Raw genomic sequence first — 16,402 nt, 5'->3', positions numbered from 1 at the left:
CTCAGCTTGGCTTGTCCATGCTGGGTCAATCTCCCCTTATGTCCACATCCATCTCCCTCACAGTCGGCTGCTTTGAACAGAAGGCAGCCGAGGCTGAGGGTGTCGGCCCCTCCTCCCCCAGCAGCAGTCAGAGGCAGACAAAACGGAGGCTGGCTAAGAGGAGAGCAGCCCAATTAGAAGCACAAAAGCAGCTTGTTGACTGACCACCAAGACTGGAGAAGGCTGTTGTGCATTAATTGGGCGGCATCAACTGCTTTCTCAGCTGGAGACAATCAAAGGATACAGCGCAGACCACCTAAGGCAGGAGCTCTCCCCTCTGCAGCACACAAAGCCATGGCCAGGCGCTTCGAAGGAGGCCGTGCTGAGGACAGGTGCCTCGGGATGCTGACCCTGTGGGTGTCGGGAGGAACCCAAGCATCAGTATTGTTCAGATGGGACCCAGATGTCACTAAGGTGCAGACAGCAACATTCTAAGGTCACCCTTGGCACCCCCTTAAAAATGGCGACCTTTTACAGATGGAGACACTGGGGTGCAGAGAGAAAAGGTACTTGACCAAGGTCACCCGGCTAAAGACGGTGGTGTTAGGATTTGAACGCAGCTCTGTTTGACCCCAGAGCCACATTCTTTCTTCCTCTGGGTGCTGGGTGCTTTGGATACAAAGCACCATCATTCTCTACGGCCCATTCCCTTCTGGTCTCTCAGAAAGGCTATCTCAGTGCCCAGCCTCCTCAGCTGTCAGATTCACTGATGCCTTGGGCCCTGACCAGGCAGCTCTGTGCAGATTTAAACTAAGCAGCTGCCATCAAATCCATTATGCTGTCTCCCAAGGCACCTTGCGGTGGACTCAAATCCACAACTTTTTGGTGAGCAGCATTTTAGGGGGAAAGACTCCAAATTCAAACATATTGGATAAAGATACTGTGGCAGTTACATCATCTGTCAACTTGCAAAGGAGTGGAGTCTAGCCTGTCAATCAGGTCACAGCCAGTGAGGCCTCTGCGTAGGCATGACCTTCTCCTAAGGATTCTGGGAAAACCTATCTTCCTCCCTGGAGGTGGGACAGACACTCTCTCTCTCTCTCTCTCTCTCTCTGCTTCATCTTCCTGCTGACAAGCCACATGGAGCTATGCTGATAGAACCAGAGCCCTGGAGCTGGAAAAGCCACATGGAGACCCATGCCAGTGCTGAGATTCTTTCACCGCCGCTGGATCCACAAGACTTTCCGCCCACTGGCCTGTGATCTTCCTGCATTCAGCGTCATTGCATGTGTTGCGCGAGTCTGAAGAGGAATGTATAGTCTGGTATTGGACATATGGGCTACTATCAGACTCTGGACTGCACTGGGATGTTTTCTCAACATACAACTGCTCCTTTATATAAAGCTCTTTCTTATACGCATATGAATGTCTCTGGATTTGTTTCTCTAGCCTACCCAGACTGACACAGTTACCTTTATTACTCCTTAGGCGAGGAAAAGACAAATCATCTGGTTGGTAGAAACCATCAGCCTGAGGCCAGACAGTGTCCAAAGGATTCACGGCCATATGGCTAATTATAGAGGATATAAAACAAAGGAAATTGTCGCAAGATCATGATTGGGGTCAGCTCAATTCTTCGCCATTGCAGGCAGAACTACAGGAACAGGGAAAGGACCTTGATTGGGATACTTGCACAGCTGCAGCTTACAAAGGAATTGGTCCTAGGACTCTGACCACCTGCCCACACGGCGGTCTGGGGATAGCCCATGGCCCTGAATCTGCTCATCATTGGGGGCATATCCAAGCAAGCTCCCTGAAAGCAAGACTTCCCCCCCCCAGGCTGGCCCCCCCAAAAGCACAAATCAGCCCAAACCACAGCTGTCAAGTCCACTCCAAGCCAAAGCCACCCTGGTAGGGTTTCCAAGATGGTTACTCTTTATGGAGGCAGATAGTCTCAATCCTGCGGAGTGCTGGGTGAATTTGAACCACCAATCTCAAGATTAGCAGCCAGGAGAGTTGTACCCTACCTTCAAGCACACTCTGCCTGAGGGCCAAGCTTTTCACATTGCTGGTTAAGGGTCCGAATGAACTCCAATGGAGGCTGAGTGTAGGTCAAGACTCAAGATGGACTTGAGCAGTCTTCCAAGTGCAAAACCAAGTGCTCCCTGGTAGCATAGGGGTTACAAGTTGAGGTGCTAACGGCAAGGTCAGCAGTTCAACACCAGCAGCTGCTCCTCGGGAGGAAGACAGAGCCCTCTACGCCCATAAAAAGTTACAGCCTCAGAAACCCACAGAGGCAGCTGTACCCATCCTAAAGGGTCACTCTGAGTCAGCATCAGCTCAATGGCAGTGAGCTTGATTTCAGACCAGGGGGCTTCAAAAAATTGGTAGGAAAAAAAATCCCATCCTCTTTCTATTTTTCCACAAACTTTTTGCCTCTGAAACGGCACACCCACCACAGGGCCCCTCCCAGAAAGTCCACCCTCCACTGCGAGCTGCTTTCGGGATGTGTACGACTTCCTCACCAGGAAGATCCCCTCCCCTATTCCTGCTCCCACCATTCCTTCTACGCCCATAAAAAGTTACAGCCTCAGAAACCCACAGCCTCAAAAAAACCCTGCCCCCTCCCCTTCAAGTAACTCTCTCCTCCTCTGACTGCCCCTGTTCTGTCACGTAACTTTGGGGTTACATCCTCACTGCAGCCAGTCTGCCATCGCCCCGTCGATGCTTTGCACCCACAACTCCAACAGGCAGTGTAACTGCACATCAACAATTTCTCAGACTCGCCCTGGGCAGTGCCCGCACGCCTGCAGGACCCTGTGTCAAAGGCCAGTGTGGCCCCTTGAAAGCTCAAAATGCCTTTGAAATCTCAGGTTTACGCTGTACAATGCAGGGGACTTTTGCATTCAACTCCATAATATGTCGGGGTTTGTTTTAATACAAAAATAATGCGTGCGTGAAGGGGAAGTGGGGAGGGGGGAAAGTAAAAAAATAAAATAAAATAATGTGTGTGCATTAAATTTTGACAAGGAGCACATACGCCCGTTGTAATGTAAAATATTCAATTAATAAGTAAATGTACACTTCTAGTTCCTTACTTGGTGGTTGCAAACAGTAAACCCGATCAGCTGCTAACCCAAAGGCAGGAAGGCACCTTGGAAGAAAGTCCTGGCATGCTGCTTCCAGAAAATCAGCCACTGAGAACCCTTTGGCTTGTGGTTCTTCTCTGACACACGAGCGCCCCAGGAATCAGATCGACAGACGCTCGAAAAACTCAACTGCCACTGAGTCAGTTCCAACTCAGCACGGCCCTGCAGAACTGGATGGAACTGCTCTTGTGGGTTTTCGAAGCTGTAACTGTTCATGGGAATAGAAAACCAGCTCTTTCTTCCCTGGAGCAGCTACTGGATTTGAACTGTTGACCTTGGGATTAGCAGCCCAACTCAACCCACTCCCGGGGCTCCTGACAGACACTAGTTACTGGTCAGTGCCTGATTAACAGTTCTAGAAGATGCCAGATTCACTCTGTGGTTTCATGAATTCCTAACACACCTCGTGTGGTGCCAGGGTCATCCATAACACACTCATTCATTCATGCTTTCAATGAATGTTGGTGGAATTCCCCACAATGCCCATACATGGGACTTGAGTCCAGGGATATAATGATAAGTAAAATCAATAGGCCTCTGCCTCCAGGGAGCTTCTAGACTATTCAGGGGGTCAAGATGTTAAAAACAAAATAAAAACATGATTAAAAAACAACCACACACAAAAAAAACCTCACTGCTATCAAGCAGATGCCAACTCATAGCAACCCTATAGGTCAGGGAAGAAGTGTCCCTTTGAGTTCATGAGACTGTAATTGTGGGGGGGCAGTAGCAAGCCCCATCTTTCTCTTGAAGAGCAGCTGGTGGTAATGGACTTGGACCTTGCGGATCACAGCCAACGTCGAGCCACACAAATCCAAGTACCATGATAAGCTGTAAGAAATGCAAGACAGGAAAAACAGAGGGCGCTCCTGCAGGAATAAGGGGAAGGAATTAACATGGTTTCCCAGGAGGGCCGTTGAAGCTGAGACCTGGAGGGTGACCGGGAACTGGCCCAGTAAAGAGAGGAGGCTGCTCCCCACCTGGCTAGCAGCTTGCAGGAAGAGGGACCGGAGCAAAAACGCAAACCTGTCTGGAGGCTCCATCACCATCTGCAGCAAGAACTTGGAAGCAGGAAGCAGCACCACTTCCCCCAGCCCTGGGAGGTAGCCAGGCGCTCTGCTAGACCCAGCCAAACTGCAGTCTCTGGGCACAAGGCCCACCTGTGAGCACACAGCCAGCTCCCAGCGCCAGCCCTGGAGGAAGACCTGCAGCCAGGTAGGGTGAGGGCTGTGGGCATTGGATGGAGAAAGCTAGTAGAGACCTTGGATTTAGCCCCAGATCGGAAGGCATAGGACTATGGTCAATTGTAGACCAGGCCCAGTATCAGACCCATCCTCTAAAGGCCACCCAGGACTTCTCTGATGTGAGCAGCAGCTCCTTCAGTAGACACAGACATGGGGGAGCAGCCTTTAGAGACTACAGACTCAGGGCCCTTCTATTCCCAGCTGCAGTGAGAAGCCAGGCAGTGCTAAGACCAGTGCCTCACTTGTCGTCCGGCTCTGGTCCCTGGCCCCTGTTCCTGGGTCACAGCCCCAACCGGCAAGCTAATCATGTGAGACTGGTGGCTAGAGGACCCCCTCCAGCCAGCTGCCACCCTGTAAAGAGTCCTGGCCTCAAACTCAAGCCCTGTCTAGCCTGGACCCTGTGCCTCAGGTTCCCCAGCAGCCTGCTTGGTCAAGAGTCTGGCACTGCCCACGGCCATGCCCCTGGTGTCTTCCTGGAGAGCCTCGTGTATGGCCACAGTCCACCTGGATGCCGGCACGGTTCGTCCCAGACCCTGTCTTCTCTGGACTTGTCCCATGACTTCCAGTCTGGACTTTCTGCTTTGGTCACCCTTCCCACGGTAGCCAGAGTGACCTCTCCAAAAGCACAGATCGGATCGCGTCCCGTCCCTGCTTCTGATATTTCTGTGAACCTTCCGTTGCCCTTAGGGGAAGACCAAGCTCTCTCCCAAGACATTTCAAAGGCAAGCGGATTCAACTCCAGACACCCACTTCTCTGTCCTCCTCTTCCAGGGCAGAATACTTGTAGGAGAAGAAAAGACACGAGGAGAGAAACGTTTGGAGGAAGAGAAGGGGAAAGAATTCAGGCACAGAGGCACAGCCTGGAACACCCTCAAACCTTAGGCCTGAGTGCCCCTCCACCACAGCCAGCATCTTCCTCCCAGTCCCCATTGGGAGCGCGAGCTGGGGCAGGTACCTAAGACTCAATGGCAAAGTTACGGCAGCCACGGCGGGGCTCTGCTGCCACCTAAAGACTGAACGGAGCTATGCAAGTAGATGGGCTAGTCTTGCAAGAGCCCAGCAACCAGGACCCATCGCCCAACATCTAATGCCCGCAAGACGTGAGCAACGTTATAATTGTGGACCCAAGAGCAAGGACCTCAGTACGCTGTGGAAGCCTCAGGACCCAGCCTGCTGGGTTTCTATTATACACCTCCCATAGCTGTATCGAAGGAGCCCTCGTGGTGTAGTGGTTACCGGCTGTGCTGCAATCCGCACGGTCAGTAGTTTGAAACCACCAGCAGGCAGTCTTGGAAACTCACGGAGGTCATTCTACCCAGTCCCATAGGGTCTCTCTGAGTTAGCATTGACTCGATGGCAGTAAATTTGGGATGCTTTTAGATAGATAGATGGATGGATGGATAGATAGATAGATAGATAGATAGATAGATAGATAGATAGATAGATAGATAGATAGACAGACTTGTTTTCAGTTCCAGCTCCCCCACTGGACCCTGTAATCTGGATCCCTGTTCACAAAGTAAGCCCTGACCATTTGGCAAACCCACCTCTCCAGCCTTGTTCACCTCTTCCAGATCCAACCTCCGGACTGACCCCTCCTTCCCAAACCCCTGGACCCTTGAGAATCATCCCAGGGCAAAAACTGCACAACAGCTCCTGCCCTTCCCCATATACTACACTCTCACCTGCCCGGGTCAGTCATTCATCCATCCATCCATCCATCCATCCATCCATCCATCCATCCCCTGGATCCTGACTGAGAGGCTCCTCTGTCCTTGTTCTGTAGTCGCCTGGGACAGTCACAATGAGGGAGGCAGATGAGCCCCTCTCTCTTCATGCTTACTTTCTAGTGGGGGCAGACAGGTGTCAAGCAAGTATAGTAGTCAGATAGGTGACAAGATAGTGCTAAACTGAATGATGTGTCAGGAGGCTCTGGGAGGGACAAACCTGGGAGGTCAGAGAAGGCCTCTGTGTGAGTCTGGGTACTTTAGAGAAACAAATCCATAGAAACTCATATGTATAAGAGAGAGTTTTATATAAAGGGTAAGGGCACATCAAGAACACATTCCAACCCAGTGATGCCCAAGCCCACAAGCCCAACATTAACCCATACATCTGATTCCAATCCACAAAGTCCTCCTCCATCGCACAAAATAAACACAATGACGCTGACTGCAGGAGGAAAACTGAATCAGTGAGCATTTAAACATCTCAGCACTGACAGGGGTCTCCACACGGCTGCTCCAGCACCCAGGGCTGCATGGGAGTAGGTCCGTGTGGCTTCTCCTTAGGGATGTTTCATAGGAAGTGAGCCTTGCCAGCTGAAGCAGGGAACTGGCTAAAGCAGCTGCACCCTAGTCTGACCATCTAAAAGCAAGAGACCCGAGAGCTAGAAAGGAGAGGCTCACCAAGCCATTTATCTCTCCGCTCTTCAATTAACCCCACATGTGTTTATCGGCCAGGTTGGCACAATAAACTTTAACTACTTCAGCCTCTTGGAAGTCAGACTCTGCTTTCAGAATGTCCATCCATTCTTTAAATATGTCCACTCTATTCAAAAACGAAGTCTAATTTCCCTCCCCTAAGTCCCTTAAGGAGCCCTGGTGACATGGTGGGTTACGTGTTGGGCTGCTAGCCACTGGGTCAGCAGTTTGAAACCACGAGGCTTTCAGTGCCCACAAAGGTTTAGTCTCAGAAACCCGGCGGGGCAGCTCTACCTTGTCCTATGGGGTGGCTGTGACTCGGAATTGACTCAGTGGCAGTGAGCTTGGTTTTCTGGTTGGCCCTTCTGAGATTGCAGCAAAAAAGTCTCCGTGGCGTGCTCCCTCTCTGGGATCACTCACTCTAGAAGAATCCATCTGTCGTGGCATGCAGAGTGGCTCGTACGGCTGGGAGGTGAGGCCTGCCAGCCACCAGGTGAAGGGCCTCTCTCAGGAGAGGATCCTCCCATTTCAGACAAGCTTTCAGATCACTGTGGCCTGCCAATCTCCTGACTGCAGCCGGACGAAAGACCCTGGACCAGATAAGCCACTCAGGACCAACTACTCTGTTAGCCACAGTGCCCAAGGCCCATCATCCTTCTGGGACCCAGGACCGTGGTCTAACTTCTTACAGAACCAGAAGGAAGAATGAACATTTCGGTCAGACAGGATGTCTTGATATGAAATATTAATGTATCCATCTTAATACTAATGCTGTCATAAAATATCGTGCTTCATACTACTCTTTTGAAAAAGGAAGAAGCTACCAAAGGCAAAAGGGCCAAGGTCCCATGGAAGTCATGGTGTGTCCTTGAGGATGCGCCCAAATTTTGGAACCACAGAAACTTTGCACGGACAAAGATTTACCATGGAAACTATTCTTGTGAGATGATCTGTTTGCAGCAAGAGGGAACTAACGTACTAACAATGTGAAGATTTGTGGCAGAGCACTGACAACAGGGTCCAGTGGGTAGAAAAGTGCCAAGATAGAAGTAATCTTTGGGTTTGTTTTTCATTAGGTTTCATTTGTCTTTGTTTTACTTTTATTGGGGGCACTGTGGGCAGAAAAGTAAACATATCAGAATTGCGAGACTCTAAGACTTTCACAGCGTGAACACTCTGTGTAACCCAAACCAAGCACAATGGCATGATCTCCCGTACAGCCTACAGGGTAGAACTAATCGTGGCATATGCAAAATGAACCGGGGGCAGGGGTGGGCGAGGAATGAGGCCTCCGGGTCCTCATCTTTAAAATGGGGAGGGTGATCATCAGCCCCTAGCTAACTTGTTTCTGGGCTTGAATGAGCAATGCCTGGCACTCAGTTAGCACTCTGTCTGCTAGAGTGCTTCGTATTTGGTCTCCTCCTTTCTTTCTTTCTTTCTTTCTTTCTTTCTTTCTTTCTTTCTTTCTTCCTTTCTTTCTTTCTTTCTTTCTTTCTTTCTCCTCTCATGCCTTTCCTGGACCTCATTCCTGAAAGCCTGGACTGTCCCCTCTGTCTTCTCCTGCTCCTGATCTTCACCAACATGCCCAGCAGCTGGGCACACAGGGAGGTATCCAGACGGGATTCTGAGCTACGCTGGTCCAGCCAAAAACAGGTGTTCCACCGATTGTGGACCAGAGAAGTCCAGACTCTGTGGCTCTCCCTTGGAAACCCTGCCTCCCTCTCCCCTTTCTTCATTCTCTTGCTAACTTAGAGTCTTCTGGAACCCTGGGAGATTCCTATTTCTGAGGGAAAGCACTACTTTCCCCTTGAAAATGCCCCGTCTACAGGAACACCCACCTGTGCTCAGCTGAGATGGGGAGAAACCCTCCCCATCATTGAGGGCCCAAGGCTCGTGCCCCCAAACCCACCAAAGACCCCCTCCAGTGGTACCCACGGGCCTCCTCCAGAGGAGTCAGCCATGGAGCAGGAAGAGGAGGTCCAACTTAACCGCTATACACACACACAGAGACACACACACACACCCCACTCATACACACACACACCCCACTCCCACCGCCTTGTCTTAAGTTCTCCCTTCCCTTGGAGGGAGTATCTCCACCCCAGACTGGGACTGCACGTGTCACCCATCTGTGGACTGCCTATACGCCATCGATGTGTCCATCACGTCATGCCCCACACTGTCCCTGACGAGTGGAATGTTGCAGTCAGGCTCTATCATGAGGTCGTAAGAATCGGGGTTGTAGCGTGATATCCGTGCCGAGCAATGGCCCAGCAGCTTGCCACATGCTCACTCATGTAATCCTGAGAGCAGTCCCATGAGGAGCAAGAACAACACGGAAAGCACCAAGCCAAACCGGTCGGTCTTGGAAGAAGTCAGGCCAGAGTGCTCCTTGCAGGCAAGGACGGCAAAACTCCATCTCACAGACTTTGGACATCGTGTCGAGAGACCAGGCCCTGGAGCAGGGCATTACGCTTGGTAAAGCGGAGGGGCAGCGAAGAAGAGGAAGACCCTCGACGAGATGGATGGACACAGTGGCTGCACCCATGGGCTCAGGCAGAGGACCAATTGTGAGGCTGGCGCAGGACCGGGCAGTGTTCCGTTCTGTCATGCACAGGGTCGCTATGGTCGGGGCCCACTCGATGGCCCCCACCAACAACGACATGAGGAGCATCCCCGCTTTGCCTCCAGTAACCTCGGAGCGCACAGAACGGGGAAGGAGCTTGCTCCAGGCCACACAAGGAGCAATTGGGATTCGAATCCAAGTCATGTGGCAGCAACGTCACCATGTGTCCAGGTCACAGCTGCTTGGACACCAGGGTGGCCATCCACAGGAAGAGGAGCTGGGCCAGTCAGTTGCCTCTTGGGCATGTAGACTTGGGAGCTATGGGCCCAGGGCAAGATGAGAAGCTGAACTTCGCTGTGAGGACGAAGGCATGGAGCCGTCACCAGGCCCAAGTGTAAATTGGAGCCCAAAGAGGAGCAAGGACTGAGAAGCAATCCAGAGAAGCGCCAGGATGAGGGGGCCAAGAAGCTGCTGGGAAAGAGGCCGGGTAGGGGCTGTTGACCCTCAACCTCCAGCTGCCTTGGGAGTCATGCCTCTCAACGAGTCCCCTTTGACGGAGCAAGTTTGAACACTCCTGGCTATCAGAAGAGCTCTGAGCAGGACACGGCGTGACCTTGGACAAGCTGCAAAACCTCTCTGAGCCTTGGCGTCCGCCCCCAGGAAATGGGACTTCACGAGCCTTCCTGGGAGGGTGCTAGCACACAGCATCTGTGTGCTCAGCGGGGGTAACGTCCGCTTTCGGGCCCCTTCCCCCTCACGCTCGCCCTCTGGGTGAACTGAATTCAGACGGAGATTCTGATGACACCAGCCGAGGGCCCCTATGTGAGCGACAGTGCCCTCAGCCGGGTGCCCAGTGTGCCACAGAGCCCTCCTGTGTCCCACGTAAGTAAGAGTGCTGCCTGCAGGGGTCCTGGGTTACCTGTCTGCACCCCACCTCCCCTCTGGGGCCCTCACCTCAGCCCCACCCTTATCCACTCACGTCTCTGCCCCCAGCCAACAACTGGAAGACGCTCTGGCATTTTGGTTTTGGTTCTGTTTCGCTTCTGTATAAGTTTTCATTTCGGAATCATCCTAGCTTTACAGAAATGGTACAGAAATACAGTTTCTAGATGCCCCGCCCCACGCATCCCTAAACCCTCCTCTCTTACATCACTGCCGTACATTGATCAACACTAAGAAATTTACACCGGCACAATGCTCTAAACCCCATGTTGATTTCTGCCAATTTCAACCCAACCGATACCCGTTTTCTGCTCTATTTCTAAACTTACTAAGCATTCTATGCCAGAAAGGAGAAGTCCCAGGCCTGACTCTGTGATTGCGGAGCTCCAGACCCCAGGGAAGGACAGATAGACAACCAGACAAGACCTTCCTCTGGATGCAGAAAGCGCAGCCCTCTGGGGCTGGGCGGGGGATGGCACCTGGGGGAAGCCCCCACCCAAGCTGAGTCCCGAAGGCCAAGAGCCCTTACTTTTCTCCCTTCTGCCGCTGCAGAGATCAGCAACCTGACCCCAAAGCGTCCCCCTCAGCCCAGCACCTCCTGACTTCGCCCAGAAGAGCCCTGACCCCATGTGGACCCTGGGCCTCTTGCCTGGAATAGGTGCCAAGCAGGTTCTCTGGAGACAAAACAGAGGCCCAACCCCACTGGGCCGCTGTGTGACTCTGAGCAGGTGCCTTCGCCTCCCTGGGCTTCCGTTTCCTTTGCACTTTCCCTCGATCTCCCTTCATTTCGGTGTCAGACCCTGCATCGCAAGCTCCTTCTGTCAGATAGGCTCTCCTCCTGTCTCGAGTTCTTTGCACTTGGCCTTGGCCCTCCCCACGCCCCGCAAACCCCTTGGAGTCCCATTAATTTTGAGAGGCTGTCTGTATGGATTGCTGCCTGACCCAGTCCTGGGGCTCCGAGAGCTGTGTAATTATCCACTTGGAGCAGAGGGGAAGCGATAACCAGTTCTCCCTGCCTTCCTCGCTCTCATTCATTTCCCTCAACTATCCCCAGGGAAGCCGATTACCGGCAGGGCCTGCTGGGTGAGGAGGGGTGGGGAATCCTCCTTACCTTGTGGAAGGTCAGGGAGCGCGATGGAGGAGTACTAAAGCCAGGGCTGTGCCTGCCTCTCCCGGCCTTGGCCTCGGCGGACTCGCTGCGTCACTCTCTCTAGCCAAGAGCTTCCTCATGCCGGTGAGCCTTGCTCCTCCAGGTTTCTTCTGAATGCCTCCTTGTGTGCATCCCAAAGGCTCCAAGCTGAGACACACCATTTCCCCTTCCCAGACTGGCCTCCCCACTCACTCCTCACCCCCTGAGGCACCAGCCACCCCCCCCACTCCCACCCCTCACACCCCAGCAGGCTCTCAACAAGGCCCCTGAGTATTCTCCTTGCCGCCTCCCCTCCGCTGATCAGCCACCAAGTGCTCAAGATGTCTTTGGTCACATCACCCATGTCTCTTTCCCTGAGGCCACCTGAGAAAGGGCCCTTCACCTGGACACACCCTGCAAACTAGAAATGACTCGGTTTCACTCCATCGGCTGCCACTCCAAACCCGCCACCCTTCCCCAGCTGCCTGTCCATCCTTGCTGCTCCCCTACCCTCATCCCCACATTGATTCCAAGTCTCTTCACCTCCCCCCTGCTCCCTGGACACACAGTCGAACAGTCCTCACGCAGTGGTCGGAGACTGGGCTTTAGGGTCAGTAAGAAGTGAGTTATAACCCCAGCTCCATCGTTCCTGGAGCAGAGCCCTTTGCCTCTGACCCTCAGGTTAATTATCTCTACAATGGGACTTCCCAAGACTATTGGAAATTGGATTGTGAATTCCGCGATTGCACTCTCAAATGCCTACAGGGCCCGGGCAATGTGCATGTGTGATGGGGCTGTGACAAGCTGGAGAGCGGACGTCCTGTCAGTAGAGGACAGTTGCTCACCTGCTCCAGCTAGGGATGCTATGGGAGACGTGGGCCCTATGGGGCTAGATCTTCCGATTTTTCAACAGAAGCCCCCACACCATGCATCCACGTGGAATCTCCAGATCTGTATACGTTGGCCATTAACTGAAATGTTTCTTTAGGGCTATAAAGGCCAAACAAAACAGTCACCTCCAGGTCACCAGCTTGTACTCTCGGATGTCTGCGAAGAGCTGGGCCCAGTGTATACTACCTAACAGAGTCAATAAACATTAATTCCCTTCTATGCCCTTCTTATTGATCTCAAAGGGGAAAAAAAAATCTCTCTAAGCCATGCCTGCCCTTCCACTCCCATGAGCGTCATCTTCATGCAGGCCTTGCTGGCCAGCACCTGTCATGGGCCATGTATTCTCCGATGCAGGCAGGGCCCTGGGTCTCTCACCCAGCATGCCTCGCCTTCCACAGCATCCTCAATGGGCATCATGGAGCTGCTGGCTTGGGGCTGGCACTTTGGAGTGGGAAAATCCCCCTGCCTTTCACTGTTCCTCTGCTCTTTCGAACAACCCTAAAATCAGTCAACATAGAGCTGATTCCACCTCGTGGCCAACCCATGTGTGGCAACGTGGAACCGTACTTCGAGGGTTTTCAAGGCTGTGGTCTTTTGTCAGAAGAACACCGGGTCTTTCTTCTGAGTTTCCTCTGGTGTTTTAAACAGAAAACGTTTCAGTTAGTAGTGGAGTGCTTAAGCATTTGTGGGATTCTTCCAACAACCTGGTTATTACCCTAAAGATTTTCTTTTTTTTTTTTTTCTATCTTTTTATTTAGGGCTCATACATCTCTTATCACAATCCATACATACATCAATTGTGTAAAGCATATTTGTACATTCATTGCCCTCATCATTCTGAAAAATCCACTCTCCACCCAAGCCCCTGGCATCAGCTCCTCATTTTTCCCCTCCCTCCCTGATGCCCTCCCTCATGAACCCTTGATAATTTATAAATTATTATTTTGTCATATCTTGCCCTGTCCAACGTCTCCCTTCACCCACTTTTCTGTTGTCCATCCCTCAGGGAGGAGGCTATATGTAGATCCTTGTAATCGGTTCCCCCTTTCCAACCCACCCTCCCTCCACCCTCCCAGTATCGCCACTCACGCCACTGGTCCTAAAGGGATCATCCGCCCTGGATTCCCTGTGTTTCCAGTTCCTATCTGTACCAGTGTACATTCTCTGGTCTAGCCAGACTTGCAAGGTAGAATTGGGATCATGATAGTGGGTGGTGAAGAAGCATTTAGGAACTAGAAGAAAGTTGTATGTTTCATCGTTGCTACATCACACCCTGACTGGGTCGTCTCCTCCCTGAGACCCTTCTGTAAGGGCATGTCCAGTGGCCTACAAATGGACTTTGGGCCTCCACTCCGCACTCCCCACCTCATTCACACTGATATGATTTTTTTTTGTTCTGGGTTGATGATGCCTGATACCTAATCCCTTCAACACCTCCTGATTGCACAGGCTGGTGTGCTTTTTCCATGTGGGCTTTGTTGCTTCTGAGCTAGATGGTCACTTGTTTACCTTCAAGCCTTTAAGCCCCCAGACACTATATCTGTTGATAGCCAGGCACCACCAGCTTTGTTGACCACATTTGCTTATGGACCCACTTTGTCTTCAGAGATAGTGTCAGGAAGATGAGCATCATGGAATGCCATTTTGATAGAACAAAGTATTCTTGCATTGAGGGAGTACTTGAGTGGAGTCCAATGTCCCTCTGCTACCTTAATCACAAGTAGATTAACTGGCCACCACTAGTCTGTGTAGCTCCTATGTTGCTGTGGTGCTGGAAGCTGTGTCACCGTTATTTCAAATGCCAGCAGGATCACACAAAACAAACATGATTGCTCAAGTCAAAATGGGTGCACAAGCTAATGTAGTGAAGAAAGGTGATGATATCTGGCTACTACAAGATATAGCACTGGGGTCATAAAGGCTTGAAGTTAAACAAGTGGCCATCTAGCAGGGAAGTATCAAAGCCCACATGGAAGAAGCACGCCAACCCATGTGACCATGAGGTGTCGATGGGATCAGGGATCAGGCATCAGAAGACCCAAGACAGCAAACATTTTGATGGGCACAAGGGGGATCAGAATGGAGATCCAAAGCCCATCTGTAGACAATTGGACAGCCCCTCACAGAGCAAGGAAAGGACGAGCCAGCCAGGGTGCAATATAGCACCAACAAAACATACAACATTCCTCTAGATCTTTAATGCTCCACCACCACCACCACCACCACCACCACTATCATGACCCTAGTTCTATCTTACAAATATGGCTTGGCCAGAGCATATGCACTGGCACAGATAAGAGCTCTCACCACACAGAATCCAGGACAGATAAAGCCCTCAGGAACAATAATGGGAGTAGCAATACCATGAGGGTAAGGGGACTGTGTGGGGAGAAAGGGAACTGATCACAATGATCAACGTATAACTCCACTCCCTGGCAGGGGGGTGGGGGTGGGGGGTGGGCCCAACAAAAGAAACGTGGGTGAAGGGAGACAGTGTACAGTGTAAGATATGAAAATTAAAATATGTTATAAATTATCAAAGGTTCATGAGGGTAAGAGAGTGGGGGAGGGAGAGGGGAAAGAGGAGCTGATACCAAGGGCTCAAGTAAAAAGATGTTTTAAAAATGATGATGGCAAAAAAAATAAAATAAAAAAAAATAAAAATAAAAATAAAAAAAATGATGATGGCAACATATGTACAAATGTGCTTGATACAATTGATGTATATGGATTGTTATAAGAGCTGTAAGAGCCCCCAACAAAATGATTTCTTTTTCAAAGAATTGGAAGAAATCTTATTAACAACTCGGGATGTGCAGAGGACACAACCTTGCTTGCTCAAAGTGCAGAGGACTTGAAGCACTTGCTGATGAAGCTCAGGATTGCAGCCTTTAGTAGGGATTACAACCCAGTGTAAAGATCAAAAACCTCACAACTGGACATCAAGGTAACATCATGATAAACAGATAAAAGATGACGTTGTCAAGGATTTCTTCTTGCTTGGATCCACAATCAATACTCATGGAAGCAGCAGTTAAGAGAGCAAATGACACCTTGCATTGGGTAAATCTGCTACCAAGACCGCTTTAAAGTGTTGAAAAGCAAGGAGATTACTTTGAGGACTACAGTGCACCTGACCCAAGTCATGGCATTTTCAATTCTCTCATAGGCGTGTGAAAGTTAGCCATTAAATTAAGGACGATCAATTCATTTGAGTGATGGTGCCGGTGAAGAACATCAGAAGTGAGTGGAATGTCAAAAGAACAAACTAATCTGCCTTGGAAAAAGGACCACCAGAATGATCCTTAGAGGCAAGGATGGACAGAGTTTGTCTCATGCACTGTGGACATGCTTTCAGGAGAGACCAGTCCCTAGAGGAGGACATCATGCTTGGTAGAGAGTCTTGAACACACGGAAGGCCCCTGACAAGATGTGTTGACACCGTGGCTGCGACAATGGGCTCAAACATAAGGACAAGTGTGAGGGTGGCACAGGACCGGGCAGGGCTTCTCCCTGTGGCACAGGGTGTCTCTGAATCAGAATTGGCTCTACAGCAGCGAAGAACAACAGATGAACGGGTCCTTCTCTCTAGTCTGCCTTTGGATGGAAACCCCAATGCAACCTATCTATCATACGTGACACACCCAATATTTGAAATACTAGTGTCATATCTTCCGGCATCACAGCAGCGCGCAAGCTACTACAGTTCACAAACGGACAGGTGCTGGCCAGAAGTCCTACAAGTTTTATCACCCCTAACTCAAGAAGAAGGGAAGTGGCATCCAGAGAGCACACATCCGTCAGCAAATACTTGTTACGCGTCTCAGAAACTCACAGGGGCAGCTCTACCCTGTCCTATAGGGTTGCTATGAGTTGGCATCAACTCAATGACAGTGAGTTTGGTTGTGTTGTTTTTTTAATGTATTCACTAAGAGTTACTTGAATGCACAATCAAGTCCCATAGAAATAACAGTAAAAAAAACCAAATGGTGTGTTAGTCTGGGTAGACTAGAGAAACAAATCCACAGAAACTCATATAAGAGAGAGTTTTATATACAGGGTAAGTGTACATTCAGAAA

Source organism: Echinops telfairi, unplaced genomic scaffold (genome assembly GCF_000313985.2).
Source record: "Echinops telfairi isolate 266 unplaced genomic scaffold, ASM31398v2 ScPeMD7_7457;HRSCAF=8495, whole genome shotgun sequence".
NCBI lineage: Eukaryota > Metazoa > Chordata > Mammalia > Afrosoricida > Tenrecidae > Echinops > Echinops telfairi.
This window is presented reverse-complemented; position numbering follows the sequence as displayed.